This window comes from Myotis brandtii, unplaced genomic scaffold, assembly GCF_000412655.1.
Source record: "Myotis brandtii unplaced genomic scaffold, ASM41265v1 scaffold315, whole genome shotgun sequence".
NCBI classification, from domain to species: Eukaryota; Metazoa; Chordata; class Mammalia; order Chiroptera; family Vespertilionidae; genus Myotis; species Myotis brandtii.
In genome coordinates this window covers 1,205,936-1,231,984 of record NW_005362075.1, presented here as the reverse complement: position 1 = coordinate 1,231,984, position 26,049 = coordinate 1,205,936, and positions in this window count along the sequence as shown.

The window sequence follows — 26,049 nt, the reverse complement described above, 5'->3', positions numbered from 1 at the left end:
AGGAGCCTTCCCAGGGGTTCAGGAGAGGCTGGCAGGGTAGCTGGTCAGTTGCAGCAGTTCTCAGCACTGATCAGGCCCAGTGGCCGCCCCAGGTAAACTTGTTATCCTCATGCTGTAGCAGGGGCCCTTTGCAAGTGAGTCTAGGCAGAGCCAGAAATAGACCTGCCTCTAAGTTGGGCACCGATGGCAGGGCACCTTAGTGGTCTCCTTGGGCAATGCTCTGCTTGAGTTCATCTCTTTTCTCCTGTCTCCTTTGGGAGATGATCCTTTGTCCAAGAGAAGAATCCCAGCCTTCTGCTCTTGCACAGGTTTCTTCATTCAGGAGACCTAAACTGGCCAAGCCCTACATGCCTGGTGGCGTGTACTTAGTGTTGAACCAGACACGGGCCCTCAGGGGCCCCAGGGCTCTGGCAGCCTAGGAGGGCTGCAGAGAGAACCAGTGTTGGCTCTGCAATCAGGAGCCAGGCCTCAGGACTCAGCTCTGCCCCTTACCAGTACTAGCATCTAGGACAACTTCTTACACTCCCCCAAGCCTCCTTGATTTCTCTATCTGCACAATGGGTATAAAGTTCATCTACTTTTCAGGATTATTGGAAGAATTCAAAGTGATTATTCAGGTCCACAATTATTTATATGAATTTCTTGGAATTAGATGTGTTTCAGAATATATATATATATTGGAGATGAAATATGGTGGAAATACCACATATTTTGCATTACTCCAGCAGGATCTGGGACTGGACCCTGTAAGCCAGTGGTTCTCAACCTTCCTAATGCTGCGACCCTTTAATACAGTTCCTTATGTTGTGGTGACCCCCAACCATAAAATTATTTTCATTGCTACTTCATAACTATAATTTTGCTACTGTTATGAATCGTAATGTAAATATCTGATATGCTATATGTGTTTTCCGACGGTCGCGAACTACAGGTTGAGAACCGCTGCAAGCAGACACATTAACATGTCTGATGAAACTAATGAATATTTATAGCCCATGGGTAAATAGAGACTAAAAACAAGTGCCAAGTACATTTTTTAAAAAAGCTTTTGGTGTTCTGAGTGCTTGATATCTCAGGATTTTGAATAAGGGATTTGGATAGTAATGATAGTAATACTACTTACTGACCATTTATTGATTTGCATGCATTAACTCATTGAATCCTCATAGCAACTCCATGAGATCAATGATAATGATTATCCTTATTTTGTAGTTAGGGCTGGGAGACCAGAGAGGGTGGTTCACTTGCCCATAAGCACACAGTGGCTAATGGTAGAGCCAAGGTTGGACACAAGCAGTCAAGCTTCGGCAACTGTGTCTTTGCTCAGGTTAGGAACTGAGAAGGGTGGTGGGGATGCTGGCAGGGCCTCAGACAGCACCCACCCAATTTCCTGATGCGACAGATGGGCACATAGAGGAAAAGTAACTTCCACGGTCTTCTGTCCTCTTTCCACCAGGCTGAAAATTGAGCCATGCTGCCATGTTTCCAGACTCCGGATCCTGTGTGCCTCCAACACACACACACACACACACACACACACACACACTGGCCTCCCCCTTCCAGCCTCCATCTTCCCAGAACCCACCCACCACACTGCTTGCCCAGACTGAGGTGTGAGGATAGCCAACAGGATATGCTCAGCCCCAACCTCCTTTCTGCCTCTCCTTTCCCCTTTGTGACCCCCCTGCTCCAGGCCCTCATCACCCCCCTGCTCTTGCCCAGGGGATCAAAGAGGCAGTGAGGGGACATCCCCAGGCGGTAGAGTCCTCCTAGCTTACTGACCCCAGCAGCATAGCTTCCCCCTGACCATCAATATACAGACTAAGATTAAGGGAGGCCCCAGAGCCTAGACCTGGAGTCAGATAGGTCTGGGTTTAAATTGTAGTTTCTCTCACAAGCTGGTGCGTGACTTCAGGCCCCTGAGGCCTAGAAAGAATAGCAGGCTCTCAGCACATGGTTGGGACTCGTTGGAGAGTTAACATTGTTAGCTGGAGCCAAATTGGCCAGCTTGCCTCTCAGGAGACTTCCTGCCAGCCTCTCCCAAGACCTGGAGAGATGGGCTCCTGCTGCCACCTGTGGGAACCCACCGCCCAGAGCAGGCTCACAGGCGGCTGCCGAGGGCGCAGACCTCTGAGGCACAGCTTCGTCCAGGAGGCAGGGACAGGAGACTGGCTGGCCTAAGGCCGCAGCGGTAGCTCCCCCCACCAGCTCCCTGCAGCCCCTGCGGTCCCTCCTTCTGAAGAGAAGGCACCCCAGCCAGGCAGAGCTCCCTCCTGGGGAGGACATGGCCCACGGGGGTTTTTCCTGGGGCCCAGTCATGTGCTTCGGCATGTGCTGTCCCCAACCTGCTTTAAGTCTCACCAGCTGGGACAGTCCCCCTAGTCCACCAGCCGCTATCCCATGGCCTCGTGGGCAATTGCCCCACCAGTGCTACTCAGAAAGCTGTGAGGCTGGGGATCACCCCCCTCTCTGATTGAAGGGGAGCATGCGAGCCAGCAGCCCCGTCACAGCCTTCTGCCTGTGGAGAGGAATGGTTTCCTCTGGCAGGGTGGTTGAGAGCTCACAATACAGACTTGTGAGTCAGGAACCTCAGTTTGAACTCCAGCTCCACTGCTCATGAGCTGTGTGACCTTAATCACCTCTCTGATCCTTTGTTTCTTCATCTGCAAAATGGGGATAATAACACCTCTTAAAAGGGCTCTTGTGAGGATTAAACAAGATCACTGACTCAACAGCTAAGGGTGATTGAGCCCCTGCTATGTGTCAGACATGCTGCTGAGGGCTTGGGCGGAGCACTGAGCAAGCAGACGTGGCTCTGGCCTCATGGAGCTTGTAGTCTGGTGGGTGAGCAGACAACGTGTCAAATAAAACCAAATAGGATGAAAAGAACTTGACTTAATAAACAGTAGTTCTTATTATCCTCCTCTGGGTGTGGCTTATGCTTAGTTAATATTATCTTATTCAAACATTGCTATGTATCAGTGTTTATTATTTACTTATGGGTTATTATGAGAGTTACATGAGATTTTATGCATAAATATATAATATCATATACGTGTACATGTGTATAATCTCAATTAGCCCTCACAAAAACCGTGAGCAGTAGGTATTTCCCCATTTCTCAGGTAAAGAAACTAAGGCTTAGAGAGGTAGCGTGGCTTCCCAAGGTCACACAGCATGTAAAGGTGGGGCGGGACACCAGCCCCAGTCAGTGCTCCCAGGGCCCATGTTCTTCCGTGTAGAGATGCTGCCTCGTCCTAGCTCAGGGCGTGGTGTATGTGAAAGGGCTCTCTGCAAATCACACAGCCCCTCAAGTACATGGGATTCCCATGGCTCTGATCCCTGCATCACACCTGGCCCCCTGAACACCGGGCAGATGAGCCCGGGATGGGAGCCAGGGAGACCGGCCCAGGGGCTTCCAGAGGAGAAACCAGCTCCCCTTCCGAGGGGGACACTGGACACAGAGGCGGCAGCCTCCTGGTGGACGCCTCTTCGGGCCTTTGTGGGGCTGCTCAGCCCCAGAGGGGGTCATCCCAGGAGGACTAGTACAGTCCACAGGACAGCCTTTAGCTGGCCACTTTCTCCATCATGTCAAGGTCAGTGCCACCACAGAGAATCGCCTCAGCCCTGAATCTACCACCTGGGAGGAGGCCTAGCTTTAGTGACAAGCACACTGGCTTTGAATACTTGTTTCCCAGCCGTGTGACCTCAGGCAAGCCGTCTAACCTCTCCGGGCCTCAGCTTCCTCCTCTGCAAAGGTAATGGGGACGTCCTGTCTGCAGCAGGTGGTAGGAATCAAGAAGAGTGGCCTGGTGGGTGGGTGCCAGCAGGTGGAAGTAGTGTCTGTCATTGTCTATCTGTTGTGCACGCCTGAAAGAAGCAGGAATGACATTGAATTTAGGCAATTAGGAGAATTTCCCATAAAAATTTAATTCTTCAATAAAGCAGGGCAAAATGAAATAGGTGAAGCATTTTTAAACTGTGAATTAATGATGTATAGTTATAGCCATAATAATAATAATAGCTACCAATTACAGAATACAGAAGGTCAAATCTGGGCCAGGAGCTAGCTGCGCACACAGTGACCAGCCCCCACCTCTGAGACAGGGCTCGGCTGTGCTTTGCAGCCAGGACACCAGGGTTCAGCAGGTCGGCGTTTGCCCACCATCCCACAGACACCGCACGGCATAGCTACGCTTCTCACTCCCGTGTCCTCTCTTCCACACCTGGGCCCTTTCACATACACGTAGAGCAAAGTGTAAAGAAAAACAAAGCACGAACAAGAACCTTCTCTCGTTCTGTCTAGCAGTCCCCAGTACTGGTTTACACAGAATTTGTTCTCAATAGCACTTCATTATTTTCCACACCTGACATGTTCATGCTTCACCCAAGGCCATAATGACCTCCCATAATAGAGGTGGGAGCCAGGAGAGCCCCCTTCCACAGAGCGAGCTCTACAAAAGCCTCATCCTAAGGTGCCACGCACAGGGACTGGCACTCACAGGTGCCCGGTAAATGCCAGTCTTGTGCACCCAACTCACTTTCTCAGTTAACTTACACCCTTTTTCCTTTTTTAAAACTGTAGGTCAATTAGAAGCAATTCCATTTTGATTGCCTTCAACGATGTGTTTCTTAAAGAAAACAAAACTGCCCTGACTGGTTTGGCTCAGTGGATGGAGTGTCGGCCTGCAGACTGAAGGGTCCTGGGTTAGATTCCGGTCAAGGGCATGTACCTTGGTTGCGGGCACATCCCCAGTAGGGAGGTGTGCAGGCAGCTGATCGGTTAGATTCCGGTCAAGGGCATGTACCTTGGTTGCGGGCACATCCCCAGTAGGGAGGTGTGCAGGAGGCAGCTGATCGATGTTTCTCTCTCATTGATGTTTCTAATTCTCCATCCCTCTCCCTTCCTCTCTGTAAAAAATCAATAAAATATATTTTTTTTAAAAAGAAAACAAAACTTGGTTTTTCTTTTGTATATTTTAAGAGGACAGAATCATTTTACAAGTCACCCAGTGATTGCCCCCGGTGGTCTCCCAGGGTTGCCTTTCTCTCTGGTACCCCATTCTTCTAGACCCTACTGCCCTCGTGTCCTGCATCCAGCCAACCCCCAAATCCTGTTGCTTTCCCTTTAAATGCCTCTCATTCCCAGGCCTATTCTTGGTTCCTGCCCAGCCTTCTCCTCACTCTTGGACTGTGACAAGCCCCCCCTTTCACAACCTACTCCACATAATCAGTCACCCCTTTCGGGGGTCAGTTCCCCCTGGAGACGCCCTGGAGGCTCCTCTGCCTGCCCCCCTCCATTCCTGACCCTCATCCTGGGCAGACTTTCTTGCTGCCCCGGCCCAGCAGGAACTCCGGAGGTGGCCTGCGCTTTAGGTGCTGTGGGGACCTTCAGGCTCCCCGACATCTAACAGGATGAGCACAAAAGCGGCGGCAGCACAGACGCTCCCCGTGGCCCAGGCTTTCAGATCCAGTTCAGCAGCTGCTTTTAGTTTGAGAAATCTTCTTGGGCCTGATGCGCCAGTCTGAGGACTAGGTGTGGTGCGAAATGTCAGCAGCTAATTGCTGTAACCATTACTAATAGGTCCGCACTAATTACCCTCTTGCAACCAGGCAGGGTTTTACAGATGAGAGGACCGAGGAAGAGGGAGGAGTGGAGGGCTGAGCCCCAGGCCACAGGTGAGTGGCTGTCAGGATGGGCTGGGGGAGGCAGGGCCTTCCCCATGGAGGGAGTAGGGGGAGAGGGGCAGGGCTGGGTAGATGGAGCTACTGTCTTGCTTCTCTCCTCGCTGTCTCCCAGAATGCAATCTACCGAAACCTCTTATTAAAAGTATTCTGGAGGTGATAAAAGTGTCACCAAAGATTTACTCATTTTCTAAACTGTCATTTAAACAAAATTTATGATCAGGGAAATATAGGCAGGGGCGGAGGGAAGGTGGGCAGGGAGAGAAGGAAGATGATTTAAAATCAGTTCCTTAATAAATTAAAGACGTTGGCTTACAAGAGGGGACTTGGAGAGGGAAAATGCTGGAAGGTCATCGCTTTCTCCATGCCAGCTGGCCGGGTGCTCACAGGCTGCCACACCCCTGCAGTCTCTCCATCCCCATTAGTACCACCAGCCATTCCCCTCCTGACTCATCCCTGCAGGCCTGCCCTGCACCTCGCCCTCTTCCAGGAGCCCCTCCAATCCTCTCACCATGGCTCCGTTGTCTGAACATGAACTAGAACCTGAACCTAATAGAAGGTCAGGTGGCTGTTTTTGGCCCCCACTGGGATGGAAGGTCTTTGAAGGCAGGAGTCCTGCCTCTAACTCTTACTTGAGTCTGAATCCTCATGATGCCCCCAAGGGGTGGAGATGGGTGATCTAATTCTCTTATAAACAAAACATATCAACTAGGAAAAGGAACACAGACCCAGGGAGTTTGTGTCCTCAGTATATACGGAGCCGGAGGTAGGAGGGAGGTGGCAGGCACGGCGGGTCACACAGGAGAGCCACAGAATCCCCAGCTCTGGCTTCCAGCTCGGGGACCCAGCAGGCTGCCCAGAGTTCGGACTCTGCTTATAGTGCAACTGAGTCCAACTGTGGCCCCTCTGCACTCACTGCTGTGTGACCCGGAACAAGTCACTGACCCGTGTCCCAGGCCCCGGTCTGAGTTGTGGGTGTCCACTTGACAATGTAAGTGCTTTGCTGTCAGTGTCATCACATGACAGGAGGGAGGGCAGGGCAGGCCAAAGCTGTCAGCCTTCTGCCTTTTGTTTGGGGCCACATCTCCTGCTCTACAGTGACCCCCGCACCACCATATGCCAAACCCTGTGTTAGGACTGGGGGATATGAAGGCTGGTGCCCCAGCCCTCGAGATGCTCCCGCGGGCAGGAGACCCTGCTCTGAGTGTGGAGGCCACACTGCTGCAGTCCCTGGAAGTTACCTCACCAAGTGTCTTGCTTTGGCCAAGCAAGACCAGCCCCGAAGAAGGCCTCTGGGGAAAGAAAGAGGGCGTGCCTGGCAGGGGAGGGAACAGGGTGTGGGTGCTGAGCAGGTGCTGACCCACCGAGAAAGGGAAGTGAGAGGACAGGTCGGGGACAAGGGTGCAGCCTAGGGGAGGGGTTCTCAGGTCTGCCCCAGGCCAGCAGGTACAGTCACCCGTTCCCTTCCCGTCTCCCCGGCACAGGCACCTGGCTCTAGTCCTGAGTGAGGTTCAGGAAGAGGGGCTGGGGAGGGGCAGCCTGTGGCAAGAGCGAGGTTCTAGGGCTGAGTGCGCGCAGACAGCTCAAGGCTTGGCAAGCTGCCTGGCTGGCCTCTGCTTTCCTCGGTCCTCAGGCACCCGGTGCCTCTGCTGCATGCTCTCCAAGCTGAGGACCCAGTGCCGGCATCCACGGGAGTGAATTTGGAAAAATAGAAGCGCAGTATGAACCAGCTGCACATCAGAACCTGGTAGACTCTGCCTGTGCATGTGCTGTGAAGCCTGGGCGGGGTTGGGGAGAAGATAGGAGAGGACTTTACATCCAGATGGAAGGATGGAGACAGAGGATGTATGTACATGGCATTTGGTAGACAAATACTGCATCACTGAATGTGGCCCAGCATGGCAGGCAAAATGAGTCTGGAGAAGACTATTAGAAAAGAATAAACAAACAGCCCAGCCAGCATGGCTCAGTGGTTGAGTGTCGACCTATGAACCAGGAGGTTACGGTTCCATTCCCGGTCGGGGCATGTGCCCAGGTTGTGAGTTGTGGGCTCCATCCACGGGGGCGGGGGAGGGGGGCATGCAGGAGGCAGCCGATCAATGATTCTTTCTCATCATTGATGTTTCTATTTCTCCCTCTCCTTTCCTCTCTGAAATCAATAAAAATATATTTAAACATAAATAAATAAATAAGCAAACAACAAGTGTTGGCGAGGATGTGGAGAAAAGGCAACCCTCGTGTACTATTGGTAGGAATGCAGACTGGTGCAGCCTCTGTGGGAAACAGTATGAGGGTCCTCAAAAAATTAAAAATAGAATTATGATATAATCCAAAAATCCCACTTCCAGTATTTATTTAAAGAACATGGAAACAGTAATTTTAAAAGATATATGCACCTCTATGTTCATTGCATCATCACTTACAATAGCCAAGATATGGAAGCAACTTAGGTGCTCACTGGTAGATGGATGGGTAAAGAAGAAGTGGTATAAATGCAATGGAATATTATTCAGCAATAAAAAGGAATAAAATCTTGCCATTTGTGACAGCATGGGTAGATATAGAGGGTATTATGCTAAGTGAAATAGACGGAGAAAGACAAATACCATATGGTTTCACTTATATGTGAAATTTTAAACAAAACAAAACAAAACAAATAAACAACAACAACAACAAAAACAGAAACAGATCCATAGATCAGAGAACAAGCTGATGGTTACCAAAGGGGAGGAAGATGGAGGGATGAGTCAGGGGGAAAAGTAGTCCAGAAAATGCCCTAGAGCCCATGGGCCTGGTGAGCTTCTCAGAGGAGAAGGACCCTGCATTAGGCTTTGAAGGCACAGTGTACACCGCTGGAAGGGAGAAAGGCAGGCCCAGGTGGCAGGAGGAGCCTGGGAACATGGGGGTCGGTGGAGGCCATGGCCACTGCAGGCCTGTGTGGGCCCTGTGGGTGGGGAACCAGGACTCTGCAGGCCTCCCAGCCCAGCCTCTGAAGAAGTCAGTTTCCTCTGAAGACCACATCTGTGGAAAGGAGCCGCTGGCCTGGCAAGCTCCGCCTTCCATCTGAGAGCAGGCCAGCCTCCATGTGGAGGAAGAGGAGGGCAGGCCAAGGGTCCAGCTGCCAGGCTAGAAGCAGCAGCTCAAAGGGAAAGCTCTGCCCAGAGCCCCACGCCGACAGCTCCACCAGCAGTGCGGCCCCATTCCAGTCAGGCTTCCTCTCCATCTCTGTCCTCTTGACAGTCTCTTCATGCCTCGCTGCCTCACTTCTTTCTGTCTGTGGCTCTCTCCTTGTTTTGCTTTCTATTGTTTTCTCTCTCTCTCTCTCTCTCTCTCTCCTCTCTCTCTCTCTCTCTCTCTCTCTCTCTCTCTCCTTTCTTCTTCTCCCTCCTCCTCCCTCCCTTCCTCCCTCCTTCCTTCCTTCCATCTCTGCTTCTCTGTCTTGCTCTTTCTCTCTGTGTGTGCCTTGCTTCCTCTCTCATTTTCTCCATATCTACTCCTCCTCTCTCACTGTCTCTTTCAGGTCCCCCTTCCCTGCTCAGTATGTCTGTCAATCTGTCTGTCCCACAGCTCTAGCTGACAGAGGAGAGGAGTCTCCATGTTGGCAACCCTGCACGCAGCCTGTGGGAGCGGCTCCTTTACTTCACTTCAACCTGGTGTGAACTGACTTTGACTTCCTTGCCCTCCTCTGCCTTTGATCTTTATCTTTCTTTGAAACCCTAGGTTGTTAGAAACCTATTGATTTCAGATGTTCTCATCCTTCCAAGGCACAGCTGACGTGGGCCTGGACCAGGGGATACGGTGGGATTACCCCTGAAAATCACCCGGGCAATGACCCTTCAAGAATTAGGGTTGCAGCCAAAGCCTTCACCAGATAAGGGAGAGGCACCTCCTAGTCCTGTAATCCTGGCATGTAGAGGGGACAGGGTGCATAGGGGACAGGGTGCATAGGGGACAGGGTGCATAGGGGACAGGGTGCATGGGGGATAGAGGGGACAGGATGCACAGGGGACAGGATGCACAGGGACAGGATGCACAGGGGACAGGGTGCACAGGAGACAGGCTGCATAGGGGGACAGGGTATACTGGGGACAGGGGAAACAGAAGACAGGGGGACAGGGTGCACGTGGGATAGGGTACATGGGGGACAGGGTACACAGGGGACAGGAGGACAGGGTAGACATGGGGTAGGGTACATGGGGAACAGGGTACAGGTTGACGGGGGACAGGGTGCACAGGGGACAGGGGAGACAGGGGACAGGGGGACAGGGTGCACAGGGGACAGGGGAGACAGGGGACGGGGGACAGGGTGTCCAGGGGACAGGGGGACAGGGTGCCCAGGGGACAGGGGGACAGGGTACACAGGGGACAGGGTGCATAGGGGGACCAGGAGACAGTGGGACCAGGGGGACAGGGTGCATTGGGAGCAGGAGGACAGGGTGCCCAGGGGGACAGGGTGGTTCAGGAGCTCTACCTTGCTCTGCCAATGCTGCCTTCGGACAGGTGAGAATTCTGAGTTTCTGTTTTCTCTCCTGGGGTTTCATTTTCTCCTCTCTGGTGATAACACTGAGGATGACAATTTTCTGCAATAATATGTGTAAAATGTCCAGCGGATTACTGGTACATAGCAGTGCTCAAAAATGCTCAGCGGCCTCTACCTCCCTCTTCCCACACTAGGATTTCATGTCAGGCCGGGCTCATGGGTGCCCCCACGGTGGCAGGGCCTCGCTCACTGCCTGCTGAACAGATGAGTTAATGGGGTGCAGGGACAGTTTGACACCCAGCGCTTGTCCCCACACTCCTGCCCTGTGATGATGACCACAAGACTGTTCTCACAGGGTCCCAGGGCTCCCAGCTTTCCAGGTTCATCACGAGGCATCAGGCCAGGGCAGGTCCAGCAGAATGGAAATGGCAAGTACCAACCAACAGTAGCAATAAAGCAATCACCCCTAGTGTGCCTTAGAGTCTGCAAAGTCTTTCCCCAGAAACCCCTTTGTTTGCTTCTCACGACACCCCTCAGTGGTTCTCAGCCTTCTGGCCCTTTAAATACAGTTCCTCATGTTGTGACCCAACCATAAAATTATTTTTGTTGCTACTTCATAACTGTAATGTTGCTACTGTTATGAATCATAATGTAAATATCTGATATGCAGGATGGTCTTAGGCGACCCCTGTGAAAGGGTCGTTCGACCACCAAAGGGGTCGCGACCCACAGGTTGAGAACCACTGCCCTAAGTGAAAAGATCACAGACAAGAGGCCAAACCCACTACATGACCTAGAGCAGTGATGGCGAACCTATGACACGTGTGTCAGAGGTGACACGCGAACTCATTTTTTTGGTTGATTTTTCTTTGTTAAATGGCATTTAAATATATAAAATAAATATCAAAAATATAAATCTTTGTTTTACGATGGTTGCAAATATCGAAAAATTTCTATATGTGACACAGCACCAGAGCTAAGTTAGGGTTTTTCAAAATGCTGACACGCAAGCTCAAAAGGTTCGCCATCACTGTCCTAGAGGGTCAGAGCCAGCGCTGAGACAGCCCTGGTCTTCGCACTCCCAGACCCACCACTGTGCGTACAAGGGAGGCCCCAAGCACAGCCCTCAGAGACGGGGACTCAGCTGGCGGAGCTGGGGCCAGGGAACATGCATTCCAGAAAGCTCGGGGGAATTCCTGTGTAAATGGGCCGCCAGTCTAAGAAACACTCTCCCCAACACTGCATGGGGGCAGAGTGCACAGGGGACAGGGGGCACAGGGGACAGGGGGCACAGGGGACAGGGGGCACAGGGGGAAGGTGTGAGTCTCACTCACCTCTCTTCCAAGTGGCAGGATAGGCTCGGTTCACAGTCCTCCTCACCCTGCCCCTTCCTGGGGCAATTTAGGGCCAAAGGTTTATTAGACAAGCTGGAGGGAGACCAGCCAGTCCTGGAAATGTGGGTGCTCTGTCTGACGCTGGGTACTTCACTCTATGGGCTTCCTTGCTGGGTGAGGAAATGAATTGAGGGTCACCGGCTCCTACCCCTGGCTGTGCAATGGACTCACCTGGGGGCCTTTTGAAAACAGGGTGCCTGGGCGGGCCCTCAGAGACTTCAATGTGACTCATCTGGGGTGTGGTCCCACCTTGTGGGGTTTTAGAAGCTCCCCAGAGTATTCTAATGTGCAGCTGAGTCTGAGAACCGCTGAACCAAGCCACGGGGGTCAGTTCTATGATGTCAGAGCCTGTGACTAAGTGCAGAGCAGGTGACCACAAGCACTGTCTGTGAGTGTGTGTGCGAGTCTGTGTGTCTATCTGTGAGTGTGAATCTGTGCTGGTGTGTGTCTGTCTGTTCCACTGTGTCTGTAAACTTGTGTCTGTATGTATGCCTAGGTCTGTCTGTCTGTCTTGTGTATCCGTGTCAATGTGTGTGTCTCTGTATCCATGTGCTTGTGTATCATTGTGTATCTGTGCATATGTCTATGTGTCCATGTGTGTGTGTCTGTTAATGCATGTGTCTGTCTTTCCATGTTTACATCTGGGTCAATGTGTGTCTGTGTGTCTGTGTGTCTTGCGTGTGTGTCTAGGTCTGTGTGTGTCTAAAGAGAAGGCCAAGCGGGCAGCTCGTGGTGCGAAGGCAGAGCTGTGGAAGTGAGGGAGGGCCTGGGGATCCAGGTGACGGGCTCCAGCCTCCGCAACGCCACATCACACCCCAAGACCTAAGGAAAGAGGCGCGAAAAGGAAACGAGCTGGTTCGTGGCCCCAGGTCTTGTTGGCCAAAGCATACTTGTGCTTCGCTTCACCTGCTGCAGAGTGCTGGGCCCAGCCCCGTTCAGCCTGTTCTGCTGGTGGCCAGCCTCTCTGGGAGCCACGGGCTTTCTCAAGCTGCCCCCATCAGGGAATGCACTTCCCGCTGCCCACTCCAGGCAGGACTCCAGGCCAGTCAGGGCCGCTCCCCTCTTGGTATTCCATCGTGGACAGGATTCCTGCGTAAGGAGGGGCCAAGCACAGCGCCCCCACCTCCCAAGCGACCCTCCAGTGTCCCGGGGATGAGGGCTATGGATACCTAGAGAGATGCTGGGAGGTGAAAGTGGGCCAGGCAAGCTGGGGGTTCTGCCTCTTACCAGCTCCGTGATTCGGGGCACAGGTAAGTCCTGGTTTCCTCATCTGCAAATGGGCCTGCAAGACCTGCCAGCGAGACCTGGGTGGCTGGCGGCACAGACGGGGAATGCAGGTGAGGTACTGGGCAAACAGCGTCCCCATCCAGGCCCGAGGCTGTTCCCGGATGAGGAATGCCAGCCGCTCTCTGCTCCCACATGTCTGCCCCACTCACCACTGACACCTGCAGCTCCCACCATTAGACCTGGCCGTGTGGGGTGAGGATATTCAGAAGCTCTCTGAACGTCATGTTGTTGTGAATAAAAAGACTCCATTTTGAGGTAATTTAAAGATTAAAATAATATATATACAGGCAGAACCATTGTTTTTATTATTTACATTTTGTTGAGGCCTTCCCACGGGCAGACTATATATATTGCCCCCGTGTCTCAGTACTCCCTCCCTGCTTGCTGTGCTATCTCCCTCCAGGCTGGATGGAGTGCAGTAACGAGGGCACGGGGTTAGCGGTCAGAGACCTGGATTCTAAGTCTGCCCTTGCTCTTACAGCCTGAGGGACCTTGGACAAGTTCCCTCACCACTCAGAGCCTCACCAATGAAGTGAGGGTAGTGGATGGGAAAATAACCACTAAACTCATGAAGTTGCTGTGAGAATGACATAAATAATATGTCAACAATAGCTCCCATTTGTTTAGTGCCTACCAGTGTGCCAGGCATTGTTACGGAATTCACAAGCATTATTTAAGGAACTCACCTCTGCAGCCTTATAATTATCCCCACTTCTATCGATGAGAAACTAAGGCTCAGAGAGCCAAGCAACGTGGCCGAAGTTCACACAGCCTGCAAGTGGGAGAGCTTTCATTTAAACCCAGCAGCCACTGCTTCACTGCTTTACTGAGCACAGAATCAGAGCTGAATGAAGCCTTAAAATACACCTGGTCCAACCACCTGTTTACAACTAGGGAGTTACCCCTCCACCTTGACCTGTGTCATAACTTCCCAGATGAGTCCTTGTATCTGACAGGTCTTTACCAGCCACAAGGCATCCACAGAGCAAGTATTCTTGTGCAATGAAGGGTTGCAAGTTCAATTCCTGATCAGGGCACATACCTGGGTTGTGGGTTTGATCCCCAGTCGGGGAGCGTATGGAAAGCAACTGATCAATGTTTCTCTCTCTCTCTCTCTCTCTGCCCCCACCCCACTCTCTCTTTCCCTTCCTCTCTCTAAGCATGTCCTTGAATGAGAATTTTAAAAAATAACAAATAAAATAAATAAATAAAAGCATCCATATGTGACCCTCAACACTTTGCGGTCTAGGTTCTGATGAGATGTGGTCAATGCAGCCTCCTCCTCTCCCTAGACCAGCCCAGTGTGCATCCAGCTATGGCTGCATTCCCGCTTCTCCCGTCTCAGTGCCCATCGCAGCCTGGATGGCACGATGACACATGCTGCTGATTGTCTGCTAGTATTCCTTCAGACTCGTGCTCAGACATTTACATGCCCAGCCTCAAGGGACAAACATGACTGGTCTAATTCATTCACGGTAATTCTTTCCGTTGCCAGTGACCAAAGGACCTGCTTTCAACCAACAAGAGGGGAGGAGGATTCCACAGGGACCCTCAGAAAAAGAATTTCCCTCCCAAACAAATAGGCCTGTGAGAAAAGAGCTCTTTGGCTCCTTCTCTCTCACCTCCACCTTCTTTCCTGCTCACAGTAGTCTTGGGTGAAGATATGATGCCTGGAACCATGGCAACTGTCTTGTGACCATGAGGCATCATCTATTGAGGATGGCGGAGCAGGACAGGGAGAACTGGACCCTTGCTGACACAGTTGCATCATCCTTGGAACCACTGTTCTTGTCAAGGAATATCACACATGTATGTATTGATTATCCCACTATCTGATATTTTGTTACTTGCAGCTAGGATCATCCCAACGGGTAAAAGCGATAATAGTAATAATAACAGACGCTTTATGAAATAGACACTCTAACATCTGTTTTATATACAGATGCTCTTGATTTACAATGGAGTTAAAACCCATTTTAAGTTGGGAGGGGGGTAAAAAGAGAGATAACTAAAATATAAAAAATAAATGAATAAAATGCATTTCATTCACCTAATCTATTGAACAACCTTAGCCTACAGTTAGGCAATTATCTTGAGTTTTATCTTTAGAGTAATTGCCTTCCTCTTCTCATCAGAATCAGGACACAGATAGGTGTTTTGTAGGATGATGGGATGCAAAACCACAAAATACCATATCCCAAAACTCTGGCCACACAGTGTTCGCCTGGCTGACTGGGAGCTGTAGCTTTATGCCGCTGCTCAGCATCACGAGGGAATGTCATACAGGAAATCACCCATAGGATAGCTGAGGTTTAGAGAAAATGCTGAATTGTCCACTTTATCCCCTCCCCCAGCAAGTAGACTAAATGGGAATTGGGCGAGGTTGTCTGACCCCACACCTGTGCACCACACAGTCCTGCCCTCAGAGAGAGCTGGAATCCACTGAAGGGGCATCAGAGAAAAGGCAAGATCTGTCTTGAAATGCCCCCATGTCCAAGTATTCAGTGAGCACCATGTTGAAATGTGTCCTGTCAGACGGATGATGTGCTTTGGAGTTGAAAAAAGTAGAGATAATGGGATTAGACTTGTGTAGGATGAAACCAGTCCTGCCCTTCAAAGGCTGCCTTTAATGACCCAGGTTGGTCACCCTGGAAACAGTGAATAACATGAGAAAGAACATATCTTCTGCTCCCTTTGGTCTGGGCCCTTCAAGGTCAGTTCGAGTGTCTCTTCTTCCAGGAAGCCTGCTCTGACGGTCCCCAGCAGACCTGGGCCCCCACTGCATCTGTTCACCCACTTCTTATGGATGCATTTTTAGTAAATCATGTGCATATGTACCGTTCCTCCCAAGTGAGTGTGAGTGCCTGGGGGCCGGACTGAGTCTTGCACACAGGTGCCCCCGGCACCCAGCACAGTTCCGAGGCCAAGTGGGAGATGAGGAAAAGCTTGCTGGTTTGACGTGACATCATTCGGCGCCAACCACATGCTCTGTAAAGACAGCTCCCCAGGTCAGTTTCATCCCCTTTGCCACACGCATTCAATGCTCAAAGTAAATCCTTGTCCACCAAAGGGATCTTTTTCCTCCAAAATTCGTGGTATAGGTTAGGGGGCACGCTGAGAAGCACAATGGTCATGTGAACCACAGGGGGAACCCAGGACACCAGTCATCAAAAAAGACAGCCTGGCGGAGTAGGGACTTGACCTGGCCTGCAGGTCTGAGCTAGAAGGGGTGTGGGAGTGACCCCCTGAGGGGGCCCAGCATGAACAAAGGCATGGTGGGCCCACACACAGGCCGAGGCACAGTCAGAGCTGGCTTCAGAGAGCCAACCGGCACCACAGAAATGGCAGCATGCTTCCCCACTCGGTCCAGGTGACACCACCTTGACCCAGGCCTAAGGAATGTTCTAGCAGCTGGCCGGGCCCTTTCCCTCCCGCCTGACTCTTCCCTGGAACATAATGGCTGGGGTTTGCAGCAGGCTTCTGGGGCTGCCCTAAAGTGGCGTCTCCTCACGGGTATTGTTAGTCACATTTAATTTGGCAGCACTGAGCACTTTTGATTTCAAATGATTAGTTAGAGCTTGTGTGTGCACTGTTTTTCTTCCTCCCTCCTCCTGTCTCCCCCAAGGGGCCTGGGTGTTGTTTTGACTTTTATGTGTTACAATAAAAACTTTCATTGTAGCAAAATGTTTGCTAGTCAAAATTAGCTTGGTTAATTCCAAAGAATTGTTTCATCTTGGCTCCACAGGCACCAGGATCTTTTTGACAAGACGAATTGGCCATGAGCCAGCTATCTCCGGGACAATTCCTCTGCAGTGCGCTTCCCCTGGAATTTACCTTCAAAGAAGAAAGGCCTGCCTTCACTTCCCATCGCCTCCGAACTGGCTACGGGTGCACCCGCGCCAGAGCAGGCAGAGCCAGTGCGGCCAGAGGTGTGGGTTCTGTGGGGTTGATTTTGGAAGAAAGCCCCACACAGACAGACGCTCATGGGCACAATCCAGGTGTGCATGCACGCACACACCACACCCGTGCACACTGAGACATGCTGGGCCTAAACCTACACTCAGAGATGTTACACTGCCGGGCACACATCGACACACACGAATGTTCAGACATACCAGGCACAGACCACAGACAAGCAGGCTGCCCCAGGGGCACACAGAAAGATAGAGACACAAAGGCAGACCCACACAGCCGGGATGAGTGGGGAACACGTGAGCTGCCGTCCTGCACACTGGCAGGGCTCCTCAGGCAGGCTGGCCGCAGAGACGCCCTGCAGTGAGGGAGGCGTAGGTGTTACCTCCACACACCGCCAGTTACTCTGGGGCCAGGGCTCAAGTGCCTTCCTTGCACTGGCGGAGACCACCCCCGTGTCCCAAGGAAGCCAGCACTCCTCAGCCCAGAGCCCAGGTCATGCCCCCCCCCACCAGCTCTCCCACCCTGCCTCACCCTCCCCACACTGAGATCTGTTAGCCAAGGAGGTGGAGAAAGCCCGGTCAGCAGACCATCATTAGGTGGGGGTGTTTGCTGAAATTGTTGGGGAGGCCCATGAGGCAGTGAGAGGGGCTGGTGTGCAACCTTACCTAGAGATTGGGGGCCAGAAACAGGGGGCGGGAAGAGGTTCTAGAGGACACTCTGCTTTGGCTGGCCCTGGGCCGGAGCCTCAAGATGGCTTCAAACCGCCTGGGTTATTAAATGACACACTCCCCTCCTGCCCCTTCCAACAGCCCTTCCTCCTCTCTCCTCTCTCTACACTGAGTGGGTGAACAGCGGACTAGTTCTGGGGAAAGCCAAAGGGAGTATTATCTGAACACCCCCTGTGTCAGGCCGTGCCTGGCATTTCAAATGCTTGAGCTCATTGACTTTCCAAACCATCATGTGAGGTCAGTATCTTTGTCCCCATTTTGCAGATACGAAAGATAATAATAGCGCACAGTGTGGGCCCCTGACCAGTTGCTGTCTCTCTCCTGAGTCTGAGGAACAGACAATGAGGCTCAGAGAGGTTCAAAAACTTGCCTAAGGCCACCGGCTGATACTGAGGGAGCAGGATTCGACCTCAGGACTGGCTCCAAAGCCAGTTTGTGGGCAGGCGTTTGGGAACCGCTCTCCTGGAAGCAAGGTGGCACGGTCACGGCCTCAGACAGCAAGCGCTTGCCTCGTCGGTGGCAGGTTTGGGGGCAGAGCCCTGGGGCTGCAGGTGGCCTGGGCTGAGAGCCTGACCTGGGAGCACTGTGGCAGTGGGGACAAGAGTGACAGGTGAGAGACACATTGGGTTGGTAAGTTGCCTGACCTGTGTCCGCACGGCTGAGACACAAAGGGGCTGATCTGAGGACAATGACAGCTGTATCTACAGACAGAATCCCTGGTGATGTTTCTCTGTCACTCCCCTGCCTGCCCGCCCTCCCCACCCTCCTCACCCTCCCCACTGAATCGTCTGCTTAGAGAAACCGCATCACGCCATAAGGGGAAACTGGCATCTGGGCCATTTTTCATTGTGTAAATTTCATCAGGTGCCCACCCTGTTCCAGGCCCTGGGGCTGCAGCAGAGCACCAGGCAGCATCCTGCCCACCAGCTCGTGGGGAGACAGACAGCAATGGACATAGCAGTAACATCCAGGGGTGGGGAAGGTGACCAGAAGAAACACGACGCTCAGGGGTGATGGAGGAGGGAGGAGGGCGGGAAGGGACCAGGGTTGCAGAGACAGGAGGGCCACAGGCAGTGACTGAGCGGGTATCTGGGAAGGACAATTCCAGGCTGAGCAGACAAAGGCTGGGCACACTTGGTGGCTTTAGGAAGTCAGCGTGACGGAGCTGAGTGCGCAGGGAAGAGTGGGGGGAGCAAGCAGAGGCCAGGCCTAGCAGGGCTTCGTGGGACACGGTGAGGACTCTGTGCTGAATCTTCATCTGTGGGCACCAGGGCCCACTGGGCAGGAGGCTGACAGCCCCCAGCAGAGCATCGCCCACTCTCCAACTGCTGGTGCTCTTCAATAGAGCACTTCTGGTTCCCTGGCTTAGAGACTAAGCCCTCCTTCTCCGTCCCCTTTAGAGAAAGGGCTTGCAGAAGCTGCTGAAAACTCCCTACACTGCTGTGTGCCAGCCAGGGCTGAGGACCTGGACAAGGGCCTGCAGGCCCCAGCTGGGGAGAGGAGCCAGAGCAAGACCTGGGATGGAATCCTGTGGCTTCCTGGCCCAGCTGTGCAGCCTTGAGCAAGTTGCTGGCCCTCTCTGAGCCTCAGGTTCCTTTGCTGTCAAGTAGAGAGCTGTTCCACCCAGAGTCATGAGGCTCAAATGAGCACCAGGAATCAAGTGCATTGTAAAATGTAAGAATTCTGCACATCTAGAAGTTTTTACTTAAAATTGTTTCTCCCCTGTTGGGGGAAGGAGAAGGCTTCGCTGAGAGGGGACTGTGCCTCTGCCCTGCCCCACCTCCCTTCGCCACTGTCTGGTCAGGTTTCCTTCAGGGCCCTCATCCTGAACAACTAAGACGCTTCACTAGACTTTGAGATCCAGCCCACTCATGCCCAGTTTCTCAACCAAGATTTCTGCTCACGTTCAAGTCGGAAAGCCATAACCTAAAGAGCGAACCAGCTGTGCTCTACAACGGACACCTAGGCCCTGCCCCTGGCCAGGATTCAGAGACAGAGGGTCCACTGTGGCTGACAGGACCCACGGGGCCTTCCTGCCTCCCCAACAGCCCTCACCTCCGCCCCACACCCCAGCTTCGGTGAGTCTCCCTCTCTGTGTTCATTAATGACTTTCTATAAAGACAAATGTTTGTTTTTAATTGATGTTGCTACTTCACCTCATTTTTAGATCCTAAGGATGCACATCTATGAGTAAATGGGTAGAATACGAGAAAATATAAAGGGAATAGCTGATCGAATAACTAATCTGGGTCATCAAGGAATTCTAAAATTTATTCCCTTCCAATAAGACAAAAAGCCTGCTGGTGAGTGAGCAAGGGCATGGGGACGTTCACACCTGGGGCTGCAGGCCTGGGACACAGAGCAGGCCTCTGCTTCCGAAGGACAGCTCTGGGGGTGAGGCAGGGGCCTGCCGCGCTCGGGGCCCACCTGATACCTGGGACACTGTGGGCGCCTCCTGCCTCCACCGGGCCCTGCCGAGCTCCCGCTGGTGCCTTCTCGTTGCATCACAGCTCGACCGGCCTTTCCTGGGAGCACTGGCCGCTGCTAATGGTGCCAACCAGCACGGATGGCAGTCAGGTCCAGAGGCTGTGTCAGCCACCACCGTGATGGCTCCGCTGTGCGTTCAGCTCAGGTCATCCCGAAGTAAGTGGCAGTGTTGGGAAGACGCCTAACAGGCTTGTTGCCCTATTTCACATTTGAGAAGTTAAGCCACCCAAGGGATAATAACTAACATTTATTGACTAGTTAGTAGGAGCCAGGAACTCTTCTAAGTACTTCCCACGTTTTACCTAACTTGGTCCTCACACCATTACGATCTCTTTTCACAAAGGAGTAAACTGAGGCACCGAGAAGCTCAGTGATAATTGGCAAAGGAGCCATTTGGACCTGGGCAGTGACTGCAGAGCCTGTGCTCATAACCACGCCACTGCCCACGGTGGGGAAAGCTCACAAGCACAGGGCTGGGCTCAGAGCCAGGGCTGTGTCACCTGTGCCCGAGCAAGGCCGCGCCCTGCTCTGCCCTGTCTGTGGTGCCCTTTCCCGGTGAGTCTAAGCAGAATCCCAGACCTCTGGCTCACCAGCTGCCCTCCTTTCTGGGCCCTCCTTCCTCCAAACAGGCTAGACTGAGCCCTTGTCCTCCAGGGCTCCTCCACCCACCTTGCTCGCCTGCCCGCCAAGCCTTCTCGTCAGATGCGAACCTCTGCTAGGCCCCTGATGAGCCAAGTCTCTGGCCATCTACCCTTCATTTGGAGGAAACTCTGCCCTTTTCATGGGCGCTCAAGATAGAGTGAGGCCTCTCTTTCTTGGGCTGGATTTGCACTCCGCCCAGCTCTTCTCTTCTGAAGCTCTGGGCCACTTTTCCCAGGCCCATGTCCACTTCCCTTCACCCTCCAGTTTCTCCTCAAGGGTCACCGTCGTGGCCCTGGGCTCCCCGCCCCACTGAGTGAGCTGTCAGTGGCACCAGCCTTCGGGGAGAGGCGGAGTGGGATGGCAGCCATCTCAGCTGTCCCCCAGGCCTGGGCCTGCACCGCTGGGCCATGTTGGTCCGCCCAGAGTGGCACAGAGGCTGAGCTGAGCACCGCGGCCCAGGGCGTCCGCAGGCCCAGGTGAGACGAGCTTCCCAGCATCCTCCAGAGGCAGCACAAAGGAGGCTGGGCGAGCCGCACTCCCAGGACCACACTCAGATCCCTGGGACTACGGACTGCCTCTCTGGGCATCTCTTTTTAAGAGGAAAGGTTTCTAGCTGAGTGTCCTGTCTTACAAAAGGCAGCTCCACAGCATCATGGTCCCTGGGTGGGAGGGAGACACAGGGCTGAGTCCAGATGAGGCACAGAAGAAGGACCGAGCTCAGGCCTGGGAGACAAACCTCGCCAACGTGGGTGCCTGGGGCCGGTTTGGGGTGGCCAGGCACCTTGGCACAGTAACAGTTCCTCGTCCTCACAAAGGCAGCGTTTGGCTTTTTACAAGCATATTTTTACAGAAGCTTTTTTAAACCTCATGTCGCAGGGAGGCAGGTCTATTTAGATCCATTTCACAGATGAGGAAACTAAGGGCCAGAGAGACTGAGCCCTCCAATGTCCTCAGCATATTAGGGGCGGAGCCCGGGTAGAGCCAGTTTAGCCAAGCCCAGTGCTCTGACCCCTGCACTGCCATGGTCAGCAGCCCAACCTGTTAGGCCATTGCACTCCCAAACGGGAGAAGCTTAGGGGGCTCGAAGACTTTAGGCCAGCAACCATTTGGCTAAGTCACAAGTGGTTAGGATTCTCCAGGTCCAGTGAAAAGCCTTCATCCCGAGAGGAAAATCTGGTGCCAAAAGGGGAGATAAGTCTCCTGGGGGTGGGGACTAAGGGAGGACAGGTGGGCTTCCATGGAGCGACCCTCTCCCCAGCCCCGGAGAAAGCAGCAGAGCCCCGGAGGAAGGCCCAGGCTGGGTGGAAGGGGTGCCTGTCGCACCCTGACTGCAGGGAGCTGTGCACGCCCCACTTGGAAGCGGCTGCAGAGCATCTTCTGGGTGATCACCAGTGGCTCCTCTGAGCTGCCTGCACGTTGTGCGAGTATGTTAGTCTCCAGGAGCCCCACAGCCTGCAGTCCCTCCCCTTCAGCTCAGAGGGTTGCCAGGGTGGTCTAGATGGACAAGTCCAGCGGCGGGCAGTGTGCTGGCATGGGGGTGTTTGTGGGTGTGAGTCATGGGGAGAGTGCAGATGTCATGGGAGCCTTGAGGCGTGTCTCGGATCCGGGCCTGCGTGTGTCTCGCTCATCCCCCAGTGCCTATCACACAGCACCATCGCCTAGCTGTGTGGCCCTGGGCAAGTTACCTACCTCTCTGTGCTTCAGATTGGTCTTCTGTAAAACAAAGCTGGTACTGGGTTGTGGGAAGGATCTGAGGCAACAGTGAAAGGACCAGATATGCCATCTGTGCTGACATCCCTTGTGCCCCCAGCGCATCTGAAAACACGAGGGCTGGCACCTGGGGCTCTCCTGGCTTCCCAGCCTTCATGAGGAGGGGCTTTTGATCCTGGAAACTGGAACCATCATCAAAGGAGACGGTTAAAGGAGCTGGAAAAACTGAAACCTGGGGAATGTTGTTTACTGAGAACACTTCACGAAAGTAATCATTGTTTTCCCTGAGAAGCAGTTCTCCAGAGGGCACTTGGAATACCTTACCAAGAAGTACTCCGAGAAGAACAACTGCCGTGACTTGCTTTGAGGGCTGCCTCAGACAAGGAGACTCACAAACTTCGCTCCATCCAGATCCAGAGAGGTGAGGGTGGGTCCATGGCCATGGACTGGGCCAACTCCTTCCACAGAGCTCGTCCTAAAGCCCGGGGTTTAAGGCGCTGAAGCATGATTTGTGAATGGGTCTTAGTATGCTGGTCTAGAAAGGACCAGTCTGTCAAAAAGAAAAGAAACAGCATAGTGCTTAGCATGCACAAGTCTCAATAGATGTCAACTATAATAATTACTTATATGTTATAAATATTACTTCTTTATAAGTATATAATAATGCTATCACGCTATAAAAAATGAATGTCACTACCTGGAAGAGTGGAAGAAGCAATCAGGTGTCATTCAAATTCATCATTTTGGACATCCTCAGAGGAAATTTGTCAAGGAGAGACTTGCCAAAGTTACGCAGAAAGTCAGGAATGGAGCTGGGATAAGCTCCTAGCTTCTGGCTTCCAGGGCCCTGTCCATCAAACCCCAGCCCTTCCCCTCACTGCCTGACAGAGGCTCAGCCCCGTAAAGGGACCGGCAGCCCCGCCTGGCCTATGCTATCTCTGGGCAGGGTGGCTCCGGTCAGTCACTCGGGAGGCCCACCCACTTCAGCCAGGAGATGATGAGAGCCAGGAGATCGGAGCCGCACTAGCTGCCCACCTACCCTGCTGGGAGGGACCCTGAGATGGCCAGAACCAACAGAACACCCCTGGGAAGCCTCCCTTCACCCCTCCCTTACACACGGGTCAGCAGCCTAGGGCCTCAGGTTCAGAAGGGGCAGCAGCCAGCAGGACCATGTGGATCGGGGGCTTGGGGCTGCTTTCTCGGAAGAGGCCTGTCCAGCACTCTCTCCCGGGTGAACGCCAGCACTTTGGAGTGAGAAAGAGTTTTAAATCTCTGGAGCCAGTTTTGCTTTCTCTTGTGCACAGGAGGGCTGGGGACAGTGTGAGGGGTGGGCTTAGAATCCTTTCCTTTCATGGGCACACTTCGCAGGGGTGCACAGACTCAGACACCGGGTTTGAAACAGGGCAGCCCCCTACCAGCTGCTTGAGCTGGGCAGGGCCTCTCAGCTCTCTGAGCCTCCGTTGCCTCCTCTGTCCAACAGGCCATTGGGTGCTACCTTCTGGCGCTGCTGGTAGAGGGAAGTGAGGCACAGCTGGTGACAATGCACTTGGCACCGACATCAGCCGCAGGGACGGGGGAGGGAGGTGTGTGCGGCACAGCTGTAACTATTCGCCTGGTGAAAAGGTCTGAGAATATTCACCAAAATGTTTGTGGGCAGAGGCGGTTATCACTAAGGGGCAGGGTTGCAGCCCCTCCAATTTCATTTCTGCTTTCCTTTTTCTTTCCATGTTCCCGAAGTCATTGTTGTTTCAAAGTGATAAAGTGAAGAGGAAACCAGGGGCCGCTGGGGTGGGTGGCCGCAGAGGTGCCGGAGCCCAGAGCCCAGGGCGCGGGGGCAGGGGGTGACATACCGAGGGTGAGGACCCCCCTAAGCCCGGAGAGAGGTGACTGCGTCTTGCTAGCTCTGCTCTGGTTGCGCCTGGATCAGACAATGTGAACACACAATCATTCATTATAACTCAATTACGGTGATTAAAGCTGGTGGCACGCAGAGGCAGGAGGGAGTGTTGCCAACAAAATTTACACTCCATGTCATCAAGGAGAGAGAACAGCAGCTGACGCTGCCGCTGCCGCCCCTGCCATCTGCTCAGCGCGGGGGCCCACTGAGGGGTCGGCTAATGGAAGGCCGCGCAGCAGAGAGCTGCTGAGACAGGACGGCCAGGCTGGGCCCACGGAGAGCCGGGTGCTGGCTGGGGAGGTGCGCCTGTGCCCCTCTCTGCAGACATGGCTGCTCAGAAACCCAACATCTGGGTCGGGGGAGGGGAAAGCCACAGTACTACTGTTCTCAGGTTGTGCCAATGGAGGCAGAGGATGGGACTCTGATATCTGGTTTTCACCTCCATGTTTCCGATGGGGAAACTGAGGCACAGACCCAGGAGGATCACCAACATTAAGCCTGGGGCAGAGCCTAACCTCACACCTGCTCTTTCCCTCTTGAGGACATGCAGAGAGGGAGGCTGGGGAGTTTGGGGCCACTCTGAGCTGCCTGGAGATGGGAGGGGTGGAGCTGAGGCCTGAGACCCTAGGGGTCCAGAATGAGTCAAGGGCGGTGACAGGAGGGCCCCTGGGGGCAGGGCAGGTGGTACTCCGCACAGGCAGGGCTACGGGGAGTGAGGCTGCAGGAGATGGTCATTGACCAGCAGGTATCAGATCCAGACATGGGGGGTCCTGGGCAGGGTGGCCAAGAGGAACTAGGCAGAAGAGGGGAGGCAGAAGTCCGTGGCTGGGGTCTGCACTCCCAGGAGGCAGAGGGATGGGGCAGATGGAGCGGCCTGTCAAAGGACAGCAATGACACCAGTCTCCCCAGGACACCTGTGCGTAGGACCAGCTGACATGCTCGTCCCCATCTGGAGGAGCCTCCCTCGTGAGCCCCTGCTGATTGGTGGGGGGTGTGGGGCAGGGGGTGAGAGGTAAAGGGGGGCTTAGTTCACCCAGCACACTTTCCCGGTGGTGCCAGGCTCTGATGCCAGTCACCATGGTGGTGGTGCTTGCTGCCCCTCCCGAAACTCTGCCCAAGGCCACAGCTAGCACGCATTCCCTAATGCCCAGGATTCTACCACAGGCCTCTTTTACTAAACTGCTCATTAGCTCCCCTGGATACATCTGCCCCCGCAGGGGTTCTCCCTTGAGCCTCATGTCTCGCCCTCCCCGCAGGGCCTTTGCACATGCTGACGGTGGAAGCACTGCCCCTCCTCCTTTGACCTTCATCTCACTTTGCCTCAGAGCCCAGCTCAGACATCCCTCCTCCAAGAAGCCATCCCAACCTCCAGGAGTCACCATAGGCCAGGCGGGGGCTGCTGGTCCCTTTACTGGGCACCTGTTTTCTGGGCCCCAACACTCCATGTTAATTTCCTTACAGCACTGGCCAAGGGATATTAGGGTCATCAGGAGCAGGTCTGCACGCCCCCCCAACCCTGGCTGCATCGTGGGGGTAAGGGCTGGGCCCTCTTCATCTCTGAAGTCTCAGGGCTAACTGGGAAATGCTGAACAGGGGTGGGTGGGTGGCCCAGACAGGAGCTGACGAAATGGCTGCCCAGAGGACTGACCAGCCTCAGAGAGCACAGAGCCAAGCCCACAGGTGGGGGCAGAGAGCAATGTCCTCAGCGTGAAGAGTAAGGAAGGGAAGGTGAAGAGACAAGAGCCACTGTCCAGCCCTGGCCTCTCCCACATCCATCAGGGCCCTCAGTCCACGCTCAGCGGGCCCACTGTGCACGCCTCCCTC